The sequence below is a fragment of the Panthera uncia genome, chromosome F2, assembly GCF_023721935.1.
Source record: "Panthera uncia isolate 11264 chromosome F2, Puncia_PCG_1.0, whole genome shotgun sequence".
In the NCBI taxonomy this organism is placed as follows: domain Eukaryota; kingdom Metazoa; phylum Chordata; class Mammalia; order Carnivora; family Felidae; genus Panthera; species Panthera uncia.
The window spans coordinates 35,752,811-35,774,245 of NC_064812.1; the positions used below are offsets into that span (position 1 = coordinate 35,752,811).

General features: G+C 44.2%; 1 long non-coding RNA gene and 1 pseudogene across 2 annotated transcripts in view; one reads left to right on the top strand and one right to left on the bottom strand.

The window, feature by feature from the left end:
• The window catches only part of LOC125924791 (uncharacterized), a 145,140-nt gene that overhangs the window by 16,252 nt on the left and 107,453 nt on the right, over window positions 1-21,435 (top strand). The gene's annotated exons all lie outside the window — the stretch shown is intronic.
• Window positions 14,522-16,227, bottom strand: LOC125924785 (40S ribosomal protein S15-like; annotated as a pseudogene).

Consider the following 21,435-nt stretch of genomic DNA (forward strand, 5'->3'; position numbering starts at 1 on the left):
TTTTTTTTTTTTTTTTTTTCCCTTCCCCTCCCCCATGGGTTTCTGTTACGTTTCTCAGGATACACATAAGAGTAAAACCATATGGTATCTGTCTTTCTCTGTATGGCTTATTTCACTTAGCATCACACTCTCCAGTTCCATCCACGTTGCTACAAAAGGCCATATTTCATTTTTTCTCATTGCCACGTAGTATTCCATTGTGTATATAAACCACAATTTCTTTATCCATTCATCAGTTGATGGACATTTAGGCTCTTTCCATAATTTGGCTATTGTTGAGAGTGCTGCTATAAACATTGGGGTACAAGTGCCCCTATGCATCAGTACTCCTGTATCCCTTGGATAAATTCCTAGCAGTGCTATTACTGGGTCATAGGGTAGGTCTATTTTTAATTTTCTGAGGAACCTCCACACTGCTTTCCAGAGCGGCTGCACCAATTTGCATTCCCACCAACAGTGCAAGAGGGTTCCCGTTTCTCCACATCCTCTCCAGCATCTATAGTCTCCTGATTTCTTCATTTTGGCCACTGACTGGCGTGAGGTGATATCTGAGTGTGGTTTTGATTTGTATTTCCCTGATAAGGAGCGACGTTGAACATCTTTTCATGTGCCTGTTGGCCATCCGGATGTCTTCTTTAGAGAAGTGTCTATTCATGTTTTCTGCCCATTTCTTCACTGGGTTATTTGTTTTTCGGGTGTGGAGTTTGATGAGCTCTTTATAGATTTTGGATACTAGCCCTTTGTCCGATGTGTCATTTGCAAATATCTTTTCCCATTCCGTTGGTTGCCTTTTAGTTTTGTTGGTTGTTTCCTTTGCTGTGCAGAAGCTTTTTATCTTCATAAGGTCCCAGTAATTCACTTTTGCTTTTAATTCCCTTGCCTTTGGGGATGTGCCGAGTAAGAGATTGCTACTGCTGAGGTCAGAGAGGTCTTTTCCTGCTTTCTCCTCTAAGGTTTTGATGGTTTCCTGTCTCACATTCAGGTCCTTTATCCATTTTGAGTTTGCTAATAGGATATCTAAAGAAAGAAAGGAACTTCCTCCATACTTCACACAAAACAAGTTAATTCCAGGTGGATTATAAACTTATTATAATTTTTAATGTTTTTAATTTTTTAATGTGTATTTTTGAGAGAGAGAGAGAGAGATTGAGTAAGTGGAGAAGGGGCAGAGAGAGAAGGCGACACAGAATCCTAAGTAGGCTCCAGGCTCTGAGCTGTCAGCACAGAGCCTGACTCAGGACTCGAATTCATGAGCTGAGAGATCGTGACCTGAGCCAAAGTCGGTGACTTAACTGACTGAGCCACCCAAGCACACCTTTTTTAAAATTTTTAAAATGTATTTATGTTTTTATTTTAGAGAGAAAGAGAGCACAAGCAGGGGGAGGAGCAGAGAGAGAGTGAGAATCTCAAGCAGGCTCCACACTCAGCATGTGGGGCTCAATCCCATGACCCTGAGATCATGACCTGAGCTGAAATCAAGAGTCAGTCGGACACTCAGGTGACTAAGCCACCCAGGCACCCCGATAGATTGTAATTTTAAATGTTAAAAGTAAAATCATAAGCCTTCCAGAAGATAACACAGAAGAATACCTTCATGACCTTGGAGTAGGCCAAAAGAAAAAAAGAAAGAAAGAAAAGAAAAGGAAAGAAAAAAAGAGTGAAAGAAAAAAGACTTGTACAAATCCATAAGAAAAAGGCAATCTAATGGGAAATGATCCAATAAATTTGAATAAGCAATTCCAAAAAGTGGATATTTAAATAATCAAAAAGCATAAAAAATATACTAAAAAAAAACCCTTGTTTTTAATTTATTAAAACAAAGGCTTGTAAAAAGTTTCATCATGTGTGATAAAACTTATCAAATCAGTTTTACAGGAAAGCTTAAAATGTTCTATATGTCTCTTAAAAGTAGTTTTCATTTTGGATTCTGTAATATTATATTTTTTCTACAACAATTGAAATCTTTTTTTTCCTGGCTGTTATATTTTAGCCCGAGACATTTTGCCTTTCTAATGTGACTGTATATTTCTTATTTCGGCTGTTAGCCGTGTTCCCCAGTTGGTAGGATTCACAAGTTCCCCCCCAGTCTACAGAACCTGAACTTCTCCAGTTTAGAAAATAGAAACAGAGAGAATGGGCAGATTCAGAGGGAAAGAAAAATTAAGGGAAAGAAAGTCTGAGAGTGGAATTCGAGTGGAATTCGCCAGCTTGGAATCTGGGAGAGAGTGCTGGTGAGTCACCAGGTGCCTGGGTTGCCCCAGAGGCAAAATGCAAAATGGGTTCTTAGCTGTGATGGGCTCACCATGCCTACCCCCTTCTGTTCCCTGCTCCAAGCATCTCAGCCCCATGAAAGGAAGACAGCCTGTCCCAAAGAGGGGCCCCAATCCTGGCCCCCACAGATTTCATGACAAAGATAGTCTGTGCTCCAACCACATTAGGAGCTCCTTAATGCCTCTGGTAATAGGCAAACTAGCAGCCCTTGGGGGATTAGGGAGGATTCTGACCAAAAAACATATATATTTTGTTGATATGCTCAGTGATTCTTTTTGACGTGAGGCAGTACTTTTTTAATTAAAAAATTAATTAATTAATTTTTAAAAAATTTAGGGGTGCTCAGTTGGTTAAGTGTCCAACTCCTGATTTCGGCTCAGGTCATGATCTCACGGTTCGTGAGTTCAAGCCCTGCATCAGGCTCTTTGCTGATGATGTGAAGCCTGCGTGGGAGTCTCTCTCTCCCTCTCCCAAAAATAAGTAAATAAACATTAAAAAAATGTTTTTTTAACTGAAATTTCACATAAAAACCGGGTTTCGGCTTCTTTTTAAAAGTCAGATGATCTAGCAACACTGGGCAATAATGGCCCTGAGTAAAGATAGATGCTTATGTCAGCTCAGCCCCTACCGCACCTGCATCTCCGAAGTCTTGTGCTGGGCATCAGCCATTTCTAATCACCTTTCTACTGGTTTTCTGTCATCGTTTTCTGCTCTTATGCCTTTAGCATAGATGAGGGAAAAAAACCAACAAAACCCTTTAGACTGAAAGGGCCACCTATTTTAAGAAAACTGTGAGAGGCTATTTCTCTGGGGAAATCAAGAATATTGCTATGTTTGGGGCGCCTGGGTGGCCCAGTCGGTTAAGCGTCCGACTTCAGCCAGGTCACGATCTCGCGGTCTGTGAGTTCGAGCCCCGCGTCGGGCTCTGGGCTGATGGCTCGGAGCCTGGAGCCTGTTTCCGATTCTGTGTCTCCCTCTCTCTCTGCCCCTCCCCCGTTCATGCTCTGTCTCTCTCTGTCCCAAAAATTAAAAAAAAAAAAAAAAAAAAAGTTGAAAAAAAAAATTAAAAAAAAGAATATTGCTATGTTTATTATATAAAGAATGACTGTATCTAAAGAACACAAATCAATATTTGTTATAAAAAACCATAAGGAGAATAAGGATAAATGAGACAATACAGGATGAAAACTTTGCCAAACTAAAAAAGAAGATAAACATTTCAAAAGGTCATTTTAACATGTGAATAAAGTGAATGAAGTTGCTGCAATATGAGGTTATGGGGACAGCTGGGTGGCTCAGTCGGTTTAAGCATCCGACTTCAGCTCAGGTCATGACCTCAAGATCTAGTCCGTGGGTTTGAGCCCCGCGTCGAGCTCTGTACTGACAGCTCAGAGCCTGGAGCCTGCTTCAGATTCTGTGTCTCCCGCTCTCTCTACTCCTCCGCCTCTCATTCTCCCTCTCTCTCTCTCTCTCAAAAATAAATAAACATTAAAAAAATGCGGTTATGAATTTGACATCAGGACATTTAAACCTTTTACCGATGTGAGCTTATAAAAGTATTTATTGAATGCAGCACAATATATCTGCCCTAACCAGCAACTGGGAAAAACTGGAACTCAGCATGTGCAAAATGAGGAGGGAAAAATTAGAGGTATGGTTTTTTGGGCTTGCCAAAGGAGCCCCCAGTCAATTGCACTTTTTTCCCACACCTAGGTTCTGAACAAGGTGAGAAACAAAGTAAAGATTAAAGACGGGGGCCAAAAGGTCATTTTTGTAATTGAGAGAGGCATATTTGAGGTCAGGGCTTAATGGGAGAACCACAGTGGGCCTGCAGCCTGAACTCCAGAGTGGCAGTCTCCGGGGGTCCCGGGCCTGCAGACACAGGAAAGGCTGTGCTCCCTGGAAAGGCCGTGCTCCCTGCAGGCAGGTACTGTTCAAGACAACGAAAGAACACGAGCAGCCGAACGACATGTCCAGTTAATTTTCCAAAATTTTCACATCAGTTAAGCGACTCTAAAATTATCAGTGGTGTATTCGATTGACGAGTGCACAGGTGTGAACAGTACCCTCTAGTTAGCTGTGTTAATGAATGATGTCAGCAAGGATTTGGATGGGACCAAAGAATTCTTAGTCATGGCAACCATGACAGGAAAAGATTTGGTATTATATGCTGTGCAGTATAGGCTACAACTGATAAATTTCGTTGTATGCCCTCTGATGGTGTCCTTGTGAAGGACTATGTGAATGTCAGACTTGCTTTAAATCTTTTTTTTTAATTAATTAATTTATGTATTTTGAGAGAGAGAAGGAGATCAAGCAGGGGAGGGGCAGAGAGAGAGAGAGAGAGAAAGAACTCCAAACAGGCTCTGCCCTGTCAGTGTAGAGCCCCACGCGGGGCTTGAACTCTCGAACCATGAGATTGTGACCTGAGCTGAAACCACGAACTGGATGCTTAACAAACTGAGCCACCAAGACAGTTTTATTTTTGAGAGAGAGAGAGAGAGAGAGAGAGAGAGAGAGAGAGAGAAGGAGACAGAGGATCCGAAACAGCCTCTGTGCTGAAAGCAGAGAGCCGATGCGGGGCTTAAACTTATGGTGAGATCATGACCTGAGCCAGAGTCAGACGCTTAACTAACTGAGCCACCCCAGGCACTCCAGACTTGCTTCAAATCTTAATCTGTGGTGGTAATATATTTATGTTCACGGAACATAGAAATGGAAGCTATTGAACAGCAGAACGCAGCAATGAAAGCAAAATATGCCAATGCTGAAGTATCTAATTCTGCAAGTATCTTAGGAGTGGTTACCCTAAATGTAAAAACATAAGCCTACATTTATAAATAGTTGTCTTCCACTATGAAACAGAATTCAACTAATCCCACTTGGAAGATTCAGTGGAGTGACACAACATGAAATACAAGACCGACAGTAGCATTTAGGGATGTAAGGAAAGGTGAACGTTCTGTGAGTCTGACAAGAGAGGGGTGAAATAATACCTACCATGTACAGACAGCCTTGTAGAGTCTCTTCTCATCTCACCCTACAGAGTGTCTTTCTATAGGTTGGGTTTCCACAGCACTTGAAATTCATGCTTGTATTAGGACTCTGAGTTGCAAGTACTTGAGCTGGCCATGCAAGTGAGAATACATTATTGGGATCCAGGGGTCGCACGGAATCCAAAGACAGAAGTGCGTGTAGGTCTCAAAAAGGGTCTGTGGCCCGTAGCTGGGTGGCCTCTCACCGCCTCTCATCTTGGTTTCTCACTGATGGTCCCGCCATTCCTCTTTCGTGGCAAACTGCCTTGCTGTGTTGCTCATGCACTCCACGGGCAGAAGATGGTTTCCTATTCCATTCAAGTGTTTATGATTGACCCACATGGAGGAAACCCACTAACTCCGTGTCTCAACCCTTTCTCTCTGTCCTTCTCTCCTTCTCGCTCCTCCCCTCCCACACCTGTTTCCCCTTCCCCATTCTAAGCTCCTAGGAGAAAAATATGATTGGCCTAGGTTGGATGAGGGGTTCAGCTTGCGGCAGGCAGCGTGCAGGAGAAATAGCTACCACTCCCTGCACCAATCCCACTGCCACCAATTTAGAAGGACAAGGTTTATAATCCAATAGGTGTCCACTACAACAGGGTATGGTGAGTTTGTGGGATTCTTCTCCTGGCTAAACACATACACACACATGCACCACGGGTTCAAAGCAAAGCATTGAATCTTACTCCTTTTACTGCTTTCTATTCCTAGCTCAGTGGCCTAGATGTTAGTGAAAGGAATATATGTGGTAAACTGAATATGTATTTGTTGTATGATTGACTGTAAAATGAACAGACCCTGCTTCCAGGGCAAAACACACATATTTGGGTATATATGTATGCACACATACATACAACATATATGCATGCGTGTGCACGCGCACACACACACACACACACACACACATGCACACACTGAATGAGTTATGTCCCTCAGGATTCAATCAGAAGAAATTAGTTTAGGATACTTTAGCCAGAAACAGATTTCAGTGGAAACATATGGACAGCTAACAGAATCAAGAAGAAATCCAAATATTCAGGCTCAGGAGGGACAGGAACTGAGACTGCTCTCAGGTTCTGAGTCAGCAGGAATGAGTTAATGGTCTGCTCAGGGTGCTGGCACACCGTTTTCTGCCCCTTAGCCCAAGATTCAGATCCCAGAGAAGGCATCTAACTGGCCTACCTCTGGACAGATGGCCTCCTGCCTGCTTGCTCTAGCACTTTGACTGATAGACCCACCAAATGGCATCCACTGGGACAAGGGTAGGGGTCCCCATGGCAACAGTGGGAAGAGGGGTACGGTCCAGATAGGCAAAGACAACAGAGGTCACTGCCAGAGCCCTTCGTACTATCTTGGCAGCGATGCCTCTGGGGAGGCGCAAGTGGAAAATGAGCCGGCTGCTGCCTAGTCCATTCATTTGGTCTGCCAGAAAGTCTCTGGAAAGCCTCCTCCTGCCTCAGCACCTAGCTGGGACTCCATCCAGGAATGTCACCTGACTATGCTCCCTTTTCTCCAACCTTCTTAAACAAAGTAGATCTGGGTAGGAGTCTGGACCAACACAGCTTTGGTGGAGTTTGACTCATCCCTAAACATTCTGGGGGCACTTTCTAAATTATGAAAACCAAAAGAAACAGCAATGAGGGGAAGAAGGGGGCCCTTTCCCTGGGGCGGCACAGGAAAACTTGAGCTGGTATTGAGATAAAGCTTTGGATAATTTAAACTGTTATCCAACTGCAGGATCTGGGGCAAATCCTCAAAAGTGTATGGAACTAGCAGATGTCCTTGAGAGAGCCTCTCCAGTCTTCTAGATACAGAGTTTTCCAGCCAGGTGATTTTATCTCATAGGTAGGGAAGCTGAAGTCTATTAATTTCCAGATCGTGGTTTATTGGACTGAAGTGACTGGCCCAGCCTCAGTCTGCCCACAGCTGTTCTAGAACATGGAATACAGTGCCTGGGAAGAGCTCCATCTCAAACTGAAGTCAGACCCCTTCAAGGCAACCTGAGTGCAGAATCCCTTCTATTTAAAAAAAAAAAAAAAACTCCTGCCTCTGTGGAGTCTTTCCAAAACATTCGATCTGGTTTGCATAGAGACTCTCTTTGTTTTCTTACTCGTATTTCCCTAATTTATGTAATGTTCAAGTAAATCACTTCCATTACAAGGGGCATAAATAGGTCTGGTGACAAATACAACTGAGCCCTGGCATGCTTGCCCTCAACTGAGAGGGCCAGAGCCTCTTGGAAAGGAGCCCCCAGCTGTGATGGGCTTCCTGCCTGTTACACAGAAATACTGACAACAGTTGATTCCAGTTGGTAGGTTTATGGATTATTTTTTTAGGTACTATTTTATAGTTTTTAAAATTTTTGTGGGCTTATATTATTTCTTATAACCAAAGAAATATAGGTCTTTATTTTATTTTTATTTTGAGAGAGAGAGAGAGAGTGCACGAGCCGGAGAGAGGGGCACAGAGGGAGAGAGAATCTTAAGCCAACTAAGCCACCCAGACACCCCAAGAAATACAGGTTTTTAAAGGCTTGTTTACACATTCTTCACCCTCCATATTTTTCAATATTTGTTAGGAATATAACAGAGATCATCTTCAAGGATTTTGTGGCTAAAGAGATAAAGATCTTAAAAAAGATAAAAACATCAGGGCATCTGGGTTGCTCACCTAATTCAAAGTTGGAGTCTTGATTTCAACTCAGGTCATAATCTCACGGTTCGTGAGATGGACCCCATATTGGGCTCTGCTCTGACAGCAAAGAGCCTGCTTCGGATTCTCTCTCTCCCTCTCTCTCTGCTCCTCCCTGTGCTCGCTCGCTCTCTATCAAAATAAATGAACTTTTTTTTGTAAAAAAGGAAAAAAATATCTTTTTTTTTTAACATTTTATTTATTTTTGAGACAGGGAGAGACAGAGCATGAACAGGGGAGGGTCAGAGAGAGGGAGACACAGAATCGGAAACAGGCTCCAGGCTCCGAGCTGTCAGCACAGAGCCCGACACGGGGCTCGAACTCACAGACCGTGAGATCATGACCTGAGCCGAAGTCGGCCGCTTAACCGACTGAGCCACCCAGGCGCCCCAAAATATCTTTTTTTTTTTTAATGGTAAATAGAAGAGAGGTTTCATAGATTTGTGGAGGACGTTAGGGTTTACCCTACTTTAAGCAAGCCCCTCTATATAAATGGTAATTGAGGTGAGAACCAACCATTATAAAACCCCCTTAAATGGGCCAATGAAGATAGTATTTTTTAAAGTTACCTTATATAGCATCATATATTTTTTACTTCCTAATTATTTTACCACAAAGTTATGGAATTCATTTCAGTAACCACTGTGGAAAGAAAGAATACAATAATCACTCATAATCTTGACCACCTAACTGTTGGCATTTTTGTTACAAGTTATTTTCTGCTGTAGAACTTCAAGCCATTTAATAAGTCTTGGCCTATTTTTAGCCTCAGAACAACATGCAAAACAGGCCAGGGAGATGTTCTTGTTCTCATAAGTGAGGCGTGGCGTCCACTTCCGACTGCTCTCGGCCAGAGGTTTCTCCAGAGACAAGCTGGCTGTGTCACATGAGGGACACCTGTACCCTGGGACCATTAGCACATTCCCCAGAGGTAAGTCAATTCTCACAAACTAGACTAAGATCACTAAGGGCCACGAGGAAAGATTCAAGTCACTTGTTTCAAAGATTTTTGTTTCTTTTTGTAAGTCCTTTGTTTCATCTCATCTCTCAGAAATTTTATATCGATTACTTTTAAGTTTTTGCACCTGAATTTGATGTAATCATGTGAAATATTTAATCTGCCATGTGGGAGGGATCCTTTTTGTAATGACCCGAATACCCATGTAGCTAAAATTTAACATGAATTTTTTAAGTTGTTTACCTTTCTGTGGAAATACAAAGCAGTTGGAAATAGGCCAAATAGCCCCCCACCCAACCTCTTTAATTATAACAAAAACTCTGGAATTTTTTTTTTTTTTTGTTCTATAACATTTTCTGAAACTATTGTCAAACCGCAGAATAATTATTTTCATTGGGATAACTTTCCAGCACTTTTGTGTGTTTTAGCCCAGAGAATCCAAACAAAACCTTGTTTACTTTTTCCACACTTCAGGAACCAGAGTAAATTCAGTCCAAAGAACCCTAGGGAAAAGGGGGGGCGGGGGAAAGTAAAAGAAAAAAAGCCTATTCATTGTGCACAACTGAAATTAGCAAAAAAGGCTTTATTTACACTGGACATTATCATCCTAATTAAAAGGGCAAAGCAATACATCCATAATGATAGGTAATTGTCCTTGAGAGTACTATTAATGAGATTTGATCATTGAAAGCTTGCGTGGGGTCATTGAGATGTTAATGGAGTCAAATTCTTTGAGCAGCCCAATTTTTGCCGAAGGAGCATTCCCTTTGGGCAGAGTGCATTTTTCTGGGCATCCCCCTTGACAAAGCCTTGCCTGGGTTCAAAGTGGTACTGTTTTTTCTTGGGTGCTTTTCTCTTGGTTAGATTAGCTTCCGGGAGAAAGGCCGGCAGTGTTGCCCTGCTCTGGGTTGTGGCTGGTGGCTGCGGTCGGTCAGTCTGCCCAGGTGGGCAGTGGGCCAGCCAGCCTGCCTCTGTTTGCTGTTACACCTGCCATGCCCCTGTTCCCACCTGTTGGCTCCTAGTGTGGGACACTGCTTTTGGGCTCTGGTTTTCTACCTCAGTGAGCATTCAACAGTCTGTTTTGATGCCTTGCTATTAGAACCTGGTTTTACAAAGCGAGGGATGGACTTGCCTTTCTGGGAAGTCAAGGAAAATAGTGTGATTCAAGCTTCCGCTGGGACGTTACTTCTATTACTGTTTTAAATCAAGGCTGGTCTTCTCCCTTCCGTGCGGTGTTAGACCATACGCAACTGCTGCTCGTTAACCATTTTTGATTCTAAAACGGTTAATTTTATGTGATTGAGGTTAATAGCTGAACTCCGTGGAGCACAACGAGGTGAATTATGGCAAAGGAAGAGAAAACTGACGTTTAAAACTAAAGTCACACTATGTGCTAGACATGATAACCCACTCATACCTCGAATTATCCCTAGAACGCAAGCTATGTGAGGGCAAGGGGCGTACTTGCCTTGTTCACAATCACCTCCCTGTTTCCAGAGATTTTCACTAGGCGGTGGCATAAGATGGACTAGGACATCAATAACAGCTTGCAGGGTGCATGTGAATGTGAGCTCTCTTAGATACATGTGACATACAGGAAAAGTGATCAGCGAGGTGCCCCGCATATCTCCATACACATTAGGATGGAGAAATTGACACTCAGAGAGGAAATAATGTGCCCGAGGATAAACTGCTCAGCAGTGAAGGCGAATTCGAGCCTTTTGGTTAAATCCCAAGTCCACGTTATTTCCATCATGCTCATGCAGTTGTATTTCATCGAAGTTCCAATCTTGTAGCTCTTTCTGTTCTGCTCCCCACAATCCTCCAGCCTCCATCCCTGAGTCTTAATCATGTTACCAGTGAAGTCTCTGGCTCTACCGTGGGTTTACTGTGTGACCTTGGAGAAGTTATCTTCCCTCTCTGAACCTTAGTTTCTTTATCTGTGTAAAAGGGAAGTAATAATGCTGACCTCACTGGGTAGTTACAGGATTTAAAATGAGGGTGTTTGTGAGAGACTTGGCTCACTTTAAAATTTTAATAAATAGCGATTCTCCGCCCTCCTCCTAGGGATTAGAGAAAGCAAATTCACTTTGCTTAAATGCATATAAAAAGGTTTCAGACAGTTTCTCAACAATGAGGATCTTTGTCAGTGAATATGCAAACCTGAAATAAAGAAAGTTAAGAAACCTTGGCTAGCAGTATCCCTATCTGTCCTTATGATCAGCCTCATCAAGAAAGCTTTCCTCCTTAGAAAAAAGCAGAGGCTCCAATTTGAGACACTCAGTCTCTGATGGAAGTGAACCCCCTCCTTCCCTGACTCCAGCCCATGCTGGGCACCAAAGGATCTTAGAGTGGAAAGCCCTCCCTCCCGGTGTTCCCTTTGTCATTAGCATATGGGCCAAAACTTGAAAGGTTGAGGGGGTGGGGAAAGGGGGATGGGGAAAGACAGTGTTGCAGTTCAGTCTTTCTGCGTGCTATGAAATGTGCAAAAAAGAAGACAACTCGTAAAAATTCACAGGTTTCAGAATTCAAAGCAAGACCACTAGTGTGTTACTGTGATCGCTTTAATGACGTCGTCAGATCCCAGGTAAATTGACCACAGGTACAACTCGCCGAGACATTAAATGTTCATAGCACACACTTTGTGCTTACATGACAAATGTAAGAAACAGTTTCAGCTATTTTTCCATTTGTAATTGTTTTCTTTGGACCCTGATGCTTTGGTCATTGTTCATCATGGCTCATCAAAGAGCTTTTATTAACTCAAGTCTTCAGGTTAATTCTGCCTTAGAAAAGGAGTTGGATTTCAACGTGCTGCCTTGAGTCTAGGGATTGGCCTGATCCTGTGCCTCTCCTTACTGCAAGATGCTTGGGGACGCCCGCGAGGGCCCTGCATCGTGTTGCCCAGGGGCGCACATTCCGTTTTCCCTCTCATGTAACCCAAGGCAAACATCTCAAATGGACCATTTAACCCCACTCCCCACTTTCCTTCACCTCCGTTTGATCTCAGCCTTTAAAAAAAAAATGGACTCATTCAAATTGACATATTCAAACTGACAAAATGCAGTTTTCTGTAACTACCCCTGAAAACACCATAGGGATGGTCTTTATCATTGTGCAGGATCAAAAGGAGAAGCAAAGTGATTCAAACAACTGTTTGTTTATGTCATGCAGGAGGGAGTGGGGGGCAGTCTTGAGAGATGGCATTCTGTTTCCTTCCCACTTCTTTCCTCTGGTCCTGTACATTAGCCCATGCCCTCGGGGCCAGCAGGCCAATTTTCTTCTGTTGGGAGAGACTGCCTGCCCTTCATTTGGCCCACACTTTCCTTTTTTTTCTTTTAATTTAATTTATTTTATTTTTTTAAATAACTGACTGTCTAGATCTCAGCCTGATTTTCACTTTGAGGCCAGATGGTTAGTCTGGGACCCTTAGGCCTTTGCATGCCAAGAGAGGGAAAGTCTAAGGCTGAGATACGTGTGGATGTCGGATAGGTCTGCTGATACCTTTCTGGATTAGACAAACACAAGCCAGTTTACTTGCAAAAGCTTGTGTTTGCTCTAGCACTTACCTTCTTTAACTTAATGTCATGTTTATATGAAATACCTGGAAGCAGTTACATGCTATGTGAATGGTTCTTTTATTTATTATTATTATTATTATTATTATTATTATTATTATTTTAAGTAGGCTCCACACAGGGCTGTAACCCACCACCCTGAGACGGAGACCTGAGCTGAGATCAAGAGTCAGATGCTTAACCTACTGAGCCACCCACGCACCCGAGTAGTTCTTAATTCACAGAAAGAATTCAGGACACCAGCAGCCATTCTGGCTTTGCTTTTCTAAGATGCCCCAACCCTGTTCCACTGTCACCAGTTGGGTTATTAACTAGAGTGTTGGCATTCCAAGAGGCAAGAATATATCAAATACAGGCAAAGCGAGTGCTTTTCAACCTTCACTACGCACTGCATTCCCCTGGGTGATTAAAAAAATGCAGTTGTCCAAGCTTTACCCTAGAGATTCTGATTCAACGTTTTTAAATGTTCTTCGGGTGATTTTAATGAGCAGCCAGGGTTTAGAACCCTTGGGCAAGGCTTTCTCTTTTCCCAGAAATATCCAGAATTATTTTATAAGGATCTATCAAATGAATTTGTGGTTTGGTGGTCTCTAACTACTGAAACTAGAGCTATATGATTGTGCCTTATGTAATTAACTCTTCTATCATTAAGACTAGTGGATACTCTAGACTCCAGTCTTTTCAGATGGAAGACGGAGGTTTGTTTATAGAACTCCAAACAGTACTTGGTAGCACCAAATCTTTTCTTTTTTTAATTTTTTTAATGTTTTTATTTATTTTTGAGACAGAGAGAGACAGAGCATGAGCAGGGGAGGGGCAGAGAGAGAGGGAGACACAGAATCCGAAGCAGGCTCCAGCCTCTCAGCTGTCAGCACAGAGCCTGACGTGGGGCTCGAACTCACGGACTGTGAGATCATGACCTGAGCCGAAGTCGGACACTCAACCGACTGAGCCATCCAGGCGCCCGGGTATCCCCAAATCTTAAAGCTGACTCCCTCAAAAGGCTGGTTATGTGGGGTGGTGAAAAAAAAAAAAAGAAGGAAAGAAAGGACTTAATGGAACCTAGCCTCTTGTGACATTGGATAGATTCCTTAAAGATTCTGCCTCAGTTTCCTTATCTATAAAATGGAGTCAATAAGAGTAGCTGTATTACAATTTTTGAGATTAAATGAGTTAATCCACATAAAGTACTTTGAATACTTTTTGGCTATAGCAAGCGCTCAGTCAATAACTGTTGTTATTATAACTCCAAGACTCCTTCCTTTGACCCAAGCTCATTTGACTGCAACTAAAATCCTCTCCCTGCCTTCAGGTTCTACTCTCTCATTGGCTGAATGAAATTCATATCAAGAAGGAGAGCAAGCCTAGCTGGAATTGTGAAGGCATGTCTGTTGCTGGAACCCTGTGAGAAAATATTACTTAAAAGGGACAAAGTCTAGGGGCGCCTGGGTGGCTTAGTTGGTGAAGCATATGACTCTTGATGTTGGCTCAGGTTACGATATCATGGTTTGTGAGATCAAGCCCCTTGTTGGGCTCTGTCCTGATAGCACTGGGCCTGCTTGGAATTCTCTCTCTCTCTTTCTGCTCTTCCTCTATTCATGCTGCTCTCTCTCTCTCTCTCTCTCTCTCTCTCAAAATTAATAAACTTTCAAAAGGGGGGGCAAAGTCTACATGTTTGAGAGTAGTCATGCCCCTACACAGAATAGTAGGGGCCGCCATAAGCTGTTTGCTCAATAGGGAGACCAACTTAGGGATTCCCATCAGAGCAGCATCCTGAGATTTCGATTTTGTTCTAGGAAGGCTCCTCAAATACAAGCTGATGCGGTGGGTCAGAGGCCCCAGGTAGTGGACAGGACACTTGGTTTCCAGTCTTGCCTTTGTGTTGACCAAACCATCAGCTTTTAAAGCGTCAGTCTCTGTGGCCATTGTAAAGGATGAGTAGGGGTCTGAGGGCTCTATCCATAGCAAAAAGTCTGTTTAAATCCAAAAGTCTGTTTGTAGGTGGCTTTTAGTCAGTCGAGCTAATTGTTTGTCTATTTTGCTGATTCTTTTCAAAGAACCAGCTTTTAGTTTCATTGATTTCTTTCCTATGGTTTTTCTAGTCTCTATTTCCTTAAATTTTCACTTTAATTAGTTAATTAATTAATTATTATTTGGGGGTGCCCGGGTGGCTTAGTTGGTTAAGCGCCTGGCTTGGGCTCAGGTCATAATCTCACAATTCGTGGGTTCGAGCCCAGCATCGGGCTCTGCGTGGACAGCTCAGAGCTGGAGCCCACTTCAAGTTCTGTGTCTCCTTCTCTCTGCTCCTGCCCTGCTCATGCTCTGTCTCTGTCTCTCAAAAATAAAAATAAAAGAAAGTTTAAAAATAATGATTTTTATTTATTTTTTATTTTATTTTATTTTTTATTTTAGAGAAGTCTGTGCCTTTATTGGTGGAACAGCCTGTGGGGTGCCTAGGTGGCTCAGTCAGGTAATTGTCCGACTCTTGGTTTTGGCTCAGGTCATGATTTCATGGTTTGTGAGTTGGAGCCCCACATCGGGCTCCATGCTGACAGTGCAGAGCCTGCTTGGGATTCTCTCTCTCCCACTCTCTCTGCCCCTCCCCCTCTTGATCTCTCTGTCTCTCTCTCAAAATAAATGAAATTAAGAAGATAGAAAAAATTTATTGGTGAAACAGGCTACTTGAGAGGGATAAAGCTGAGAAGTAGGTGGCCCCGACGACAGGTCGGCCAGGCTTCACAGGCTTGTGGATGATGGAGAACTCATCCGTGTAGTGGCCAATCGTCTGGGACTTGATTTCTACCTAGTTGAAGATCTTGCCATTGTAGACATCCACCATGCTGCCCACCATCTTGGGCAGGATGGAACATGCTTCTTAACCACCTCCAGCTTCCCTATGTGGGAAGCCTCTTTCTTGACCTTGCACGGGAGCTTCAGTAGGGAGTGCTGCGTCCTCCACAGACCTGGGCTGAGCCTCGTGTCTTTTGGGCACCGCATCAACTGCTTGTAGGACGTGTCCAGCAGCTGGTTCAGGTCTGCCCGGGTAGGTGAGCTTGCGGAAGGTGCGCTTCTCCTGCTCCATCTTGTGCCATCTTGTCGGCTCTTCCTAAATTCCCATTTTAATCACCATTTCCCTCCTTCTGCTCATTTTAGGTTTAGTTTATTCCTTTTGCAGTATCTCAGGATGGAAGATCAGGTTATTGGTTTGAGATCTTTCTCCTGAATATAAGCAGCCACAGCTATGAATTTCCCTCTAAGCACCGCGATAGCTGAGTTCTGTACATTTTGATACGTTGTGTGCTCATTTTCATTCACCTCAAATTATTTTTTTTAAGTTTTACTTACTTAAGTAATCTCTACACCTGTCATGGGGCTGGAACTCACGACTCCGAGATGAAGAGTTGCACGCTCCTCCAACGGAGCCAGCCAGGCACCCCACCTGAAAGCATTTTTTTTTTTTAATTTTTTTTTTTTTCAACGTTTTTTATTTATTTTTGGCACAGAGAGAGACAGAGCATGAACGGGGGAGGGGCAGAGAGAGAGGGAGACACAGAATCGGAAACAGGCTCCAGGCTCTGAGCCATCAGCCCAGAGCCTGACGCGGGGCTCGAACTCACGGACAGCAAGATCGTGACCTGGCTGAAGTCGGACGCTTAGCCGACTGCGCCACCCAGGCGCCCCTGAAAGCATTTTTTTGATTTCCCTTTTGATTTCTTCTTTAATCCATTGGTTATATAGAAGTGTAGTGTTTAATTTCCACATGTTTGTGAGTTTCCCCAATTTTTTCCTGCTATTGATTTCTAATTTCATTCCATCGTGATCAGAGAACATACTTTGTGTTGTTTCTCTCCTTTTTAATTTATTGAGATTCGTTTTGTGGCTCCCATAAGAAAACACCATAGACTGGGTAGATTGAACTACAGAAATTTCTTTTCTCACCATTCTGGAAGCTGCGAAGTCCAAGGTCAAAGTGCCAGCCCATTTGGCTTTGGTGAGAGCCCTCTTGCAGACTGTTGCCTTTTCACTGTGTCCTCAAATGGGGAAGAGAGAGAGACAGTCAGTGAGCTCTCTGGTGCTTCCTCTTTATAAGGACACTTGTTCCATCAGTCACTTGAAGTCTATAGTCAACTTTCAAAGAATACTTCAGCTGTGTGGGGCATACAGCAGTTCGGCTTGTAAGGATTGTTACGTCTATGAAGCTATCCTTGTAAAACAAATAAATAATGAGATTAGCATTATACTTTTTAAAAATGGACAAGTAGGGGCCTGGAGCAGTGAGGAAGCCAGGATCCCAGTGAACGAGCCTGAGCAGGGCCAGCAGTCAAGTGTTTTAAATGCACCCAGTGTTACCTTTCCATCAAACTAAACTGCCTCCCTTATGGACCAGTGAGGAGGTAGCAGATGTTCACATTGTGTGTGTGCATACGTGTGTGACAGAGAGGGACAGACAGACATGGAGAGAAAGTGCACGAGCAATTGCAATGTTAAATTTCTGTTTATCCTGGAGCTATAGTCAGGTTTAATCATTCTTGGAATTCTGGTACATGAACAGGGTGTAGTTTGGGTCTCATTATTTACACAACATTCTCCTCTCCCTCTTGCCTGAGGGGGAAAGGGGCTTTCTCTAGAGGCAGCGGAGACCTCCCCACCTTATCTTTCCTAGCCGAAAGCCCACAAGCATGCCTGCTGCCTTCACAGGACTGTGTTTCAAATGTGCACGGGGGTGTCAGACTGATCATTAATAAGACAGAGAAGTTGCACACAGCTTCTCTCTTCTTTGCTTCCTGCCTTCCCTCATTCTCACCTGGCTGTCGACGTAGTAGACATTCAATCAATATTTATTGATTTGGTTTTGTAATGAGGCCAGGCTAAGTTATACTGTAGTTAATGAACTAGTGACTTCAGGGAGAGGTGGATTTGACAGAGAGCCCTGCAGACTCCTGGAGTCTCTCTGAGAAGAACGGTAGATGAAGACTGAGGAAGGAAATAAGAGGCAGCACGGCAGCACAGCGAGAGGGGGGACACCCGGACGCTGGTCCTGCTGCTGAGGCTCATCACGTCTTAGGGGGAGCCACAGCCTCTGTCTCCCTGACTGTTCCCTGTCGGGGCTCAACGTAAAGGTCTCTAGGGTTTACTTCTCCTTTAACATTTTCTCTGCAAAATACTGCATTCCTTTGCTTCCTTGCTTTCATACTCCTACTCCGATTTAACATTTACAGAACACATACTAAGTTCCAGGCACCAAGTAGACCGGAGGATGAGAGATGGGGACAGGGACGCAGAGATAAAAAGTGAACCGCTGCAGCCCTTGAACCCATCTTGTTGGCTGGAGAGAGAGAATGGGAGACATCCACATGGAACACAGATAACTGGGCAGAATTCGGCTGATAGCTCTTGGGGTAACTCCCACATGCCTGCCTGTCCAGATGACGCTGGCCTCAGGAAGCTGGGGAACTGAGGCAAAGCTGGGGCGAAGCTGGGAGGTGGGAGGGCACAGTGGGATTCTCCTGAGTAATTATGTTTGAGGAGTGATAGATCATCTCTCACTTGGCCACTGGGGATCATTAGAAAGTAATGGACGTGATGGCTGTGTGTCTAGGTATTTGGGGTGGAGCACCTGGAGGTGTTTGTGCTATAGACTGTGTCCATCAAATCGGCTCCCCGTGTTCTCTGACATCAGTTGCTCTGACGAGCATGTGTTTCTCAGAGAGCAACAGAGTTCAGGTTGGCGTGGAAAGAGGCCCATGGATCTTCTTGGGCTATACCCCTGGAATAGTGTCAATGCAACCTGACCTGCTGAGCATATGGCATCACCTCGACTCAGCTTAGCCCTACAGCTGACGATGGCAGATCCCACGTGTGTGTCCAACAGAGCTTGCAACCAAGGCCAAAGCGCAAAAAAAAATAAAATAAAATAAAATAAAATAAATAATTAAAGAAATCCCAAGGGACTGTGAGCCTGAATAATCTTGCTGTCGTGCACAGGAGCAGTCCATAGCATCCACTTTTGGGCTATTGGATGACAGGACTCCAGTAATGCATTCACTACACCTGTCTTCACATGGGGCCAAAGAAGGAGAAATCCCACCTAGATCCGTGCACGCAGCCAGAAAGAGAGGCGAGGTGGGGGTAATTAAAATTCCACAATGGCAGTAAAAATGGCAGCACAACTCAAATGATTGCTTACCGTGGGCCAGGCTCTGTGTTAAGTGCTTTCTATACGTTATCTTACTTGGTTCTCAATCCCGTGAGATAGGTAGCATTGTTGTCCCCATTTTTAGTGACAGGGAAAGCAAGTCTTAGAGAATTCAAGCAAACAGCACAATAATTAAAATCCAGACGGGGTGGGGCGCCTGGGTGGCTCAGTCGGCTGAGCATCCGACTTCGGCTCAGGTCATGATCTCACAGTTCGTGAGTTCGAGCCCCGCGTCGGGCTCTGTGCTGACAGCTCGGAGCCTGGACCCTGTTTCGGATTCTGTGACTCCCTCTCTCTCTCTGCCCCTCCCCCGCTCATGCTCTGTCTCTCTCTCTGTCAAAAATAAATAAAAAATTAAAAAAAAAAAATCCAGACGGGGTAACTCCTAACGACTCAATCTTAACCATTACCTGGTGTTGCACTTCCAATGGGGTCTCTTTTACCATAAGCGAAAACGAAGCATCAGAACACACACCCTGGAACATCTTTCTTTTCCCATGGCTTGAGTTTTGATCTGAGTGTTTTTGTGTTTCCGGGGCGTTTTTGTTGGGTGCGTGGTTTCATCGTTGTAAGCTACCACAAATCCTTGATGGCAGTAGGCACATCTCAAAGCACAATGAACTAAAAAGGCGGCAGAACACACACAGAGATCACGGAAATCGGCTCCAGCCTCTGTCTGGTTATCACTGCTTTGGGGTGGGGGCTGGGGGTGTTGTCTCCGTGGCTGCCAGACAGAAGGTTATTTGAACTTGGCTGGCTCTGAGAGCCAACAGAGTGAACTTGGAGAGAAAGATAAACATACAACAACGGTTCAAAGCTTCAGGTGTTATGATTGCTAATTGAGAAAGGCTCTAAATAATACCTGCTGGTGTGTAGGAATTTCACTCCCAGGGATTAGTGGCTCAGGTAACACTGGGATTCTGTTCCTTCAGATTCGCCCTTAAAGAAAATTAAAAATGTGGTGTCGCAGTCAATCAGGAGTGGGTATGCCTCGGAGTAACCCAGGGCAGCTAAACAGCACGTTCACCTTTGAACTCCTTCGGTTGGACTCTTCACACACACACAGTCTCTCTCTCTCTCTCTCTCTCTCTCTCTCTCTCTCACACACACACACACACACACACACACACACACATTCCTACACACACACACTCTCTCTCTCTCTCTCTCTCTCTCACCTGCACAACATACTTCTGGCAAAGCCACTGCAGCTGTACTAACCTGCCCAAGTTCCTTTCTGGGCCCAGCCCAGTCAGCATTTTCCCAGGCCCAGGCTCACTTTAGCCGCCCTGCTTGTATTCCCTCAGAGCAGGGCCACACGGTCCCTGACCCCAAATCACATATGTGTGAGGATTGGAAGTTGCCGAAGTAGGAGAGGGTGTGCCGAGCCGGTGGAAGCCGGGGGCCCCTCCGCTGACCTCCTCAAGGGGACCACCCAGCATCGCAAGCCCCATTCCGGCTTCCTCGTCTTCCAGAGACAGCTTGGGGCGGGGGACTGGGTTTGGGGAGACACGCAGCCTGGGTCGAGTCCCCGTTGTGAGGCCTTGGACAACTCCGTAAACGTCTGAGTCCCGATTCCCTCAGCTGTAACATAGAGTGAGCATGTCACAGAGTCGTGGCGAGTATCAAATCCCATGCTTGGTCCCGACGTGCTATCCCAGCGGGGGCTCTTAGCAGCGACTCTTCTGGCGGATGAGTTGTAAAATGTCTCTCGTACTCACTCCTGACTCACACTGGCAAACTTCCCTGCCAGATGAGTCAGCTCTATGTTAACATTACTTCAAAAATTAAAAAAAAAACCACACGAGGCGCCAATACGCTACCCAGATTACCGTCACAAGAGAGCATCTTTGTGCTGTTTCTAACAAATGAAAGCATGAGGAGAGAACACTTTAAAAACCTTTGTTTTCGTGTGTAAAAATTTCAAGAGTAAGCTTACATGTCGAGTGACACAGGCTGCCATCGTCACGTGTGACTTTGAAGGCTCAGAAACAGTGCCCTCTTCCCTCCCGGGAGGCTCAGTTCTTCCGGGAAGTGTTTAATGGGGCTAATTAAGTACTAATGTTGATAAGCAAAATGTGACACACCACAGTGGCCCAGGAGGAGAAAACAGCAGAAGAGAGGGAAGCTGCAGATACTGAATATAAAATACCTCTTTTCAGAATTTTTCTGAACACGGTGCCGTTAAATACCTTCCCAGTGGCGAAGATGATTGTAGATACCACTTCTTCACACCTGCTCTGTCCCGGGCACAATTTGGCATCTAAGAGACTTTGTCTTTCTTCTGCCTTGTAGCACTTACCACAACTGTAGTGACGTCAGTGTTTGTTAGAGTCGATTGAATGCTGATCTCTCTCACTAGAGGACAAGCTCCAGGAAGGGACGGGCGGGTCTGTGCTGTTCCCTGTTCTACTGCCCATGTCTAGCAGGGTGTCTGGCCCATGGCAATGCTTAGTAAATGCTCTCTGAATGAATGGATGAGCTACAGTCCTTGCAGGAAAGTTAGCAAGGTAGGCATTATGATCTCCATTTTACAGATAAGGAAATGAGTGCTTTAAAAAGTTAAGTGACTCTCCGAGGAGATACTGCTTTGTGTGCTGGGAACCCAATCAAAGTCTGTTGATTCCAAACACATTTGCTCTCTTGCCTACTAAAGTAACTATTTATTTTATTATATATCTTTTTTTATTTTAGAAGGCGTGAGTG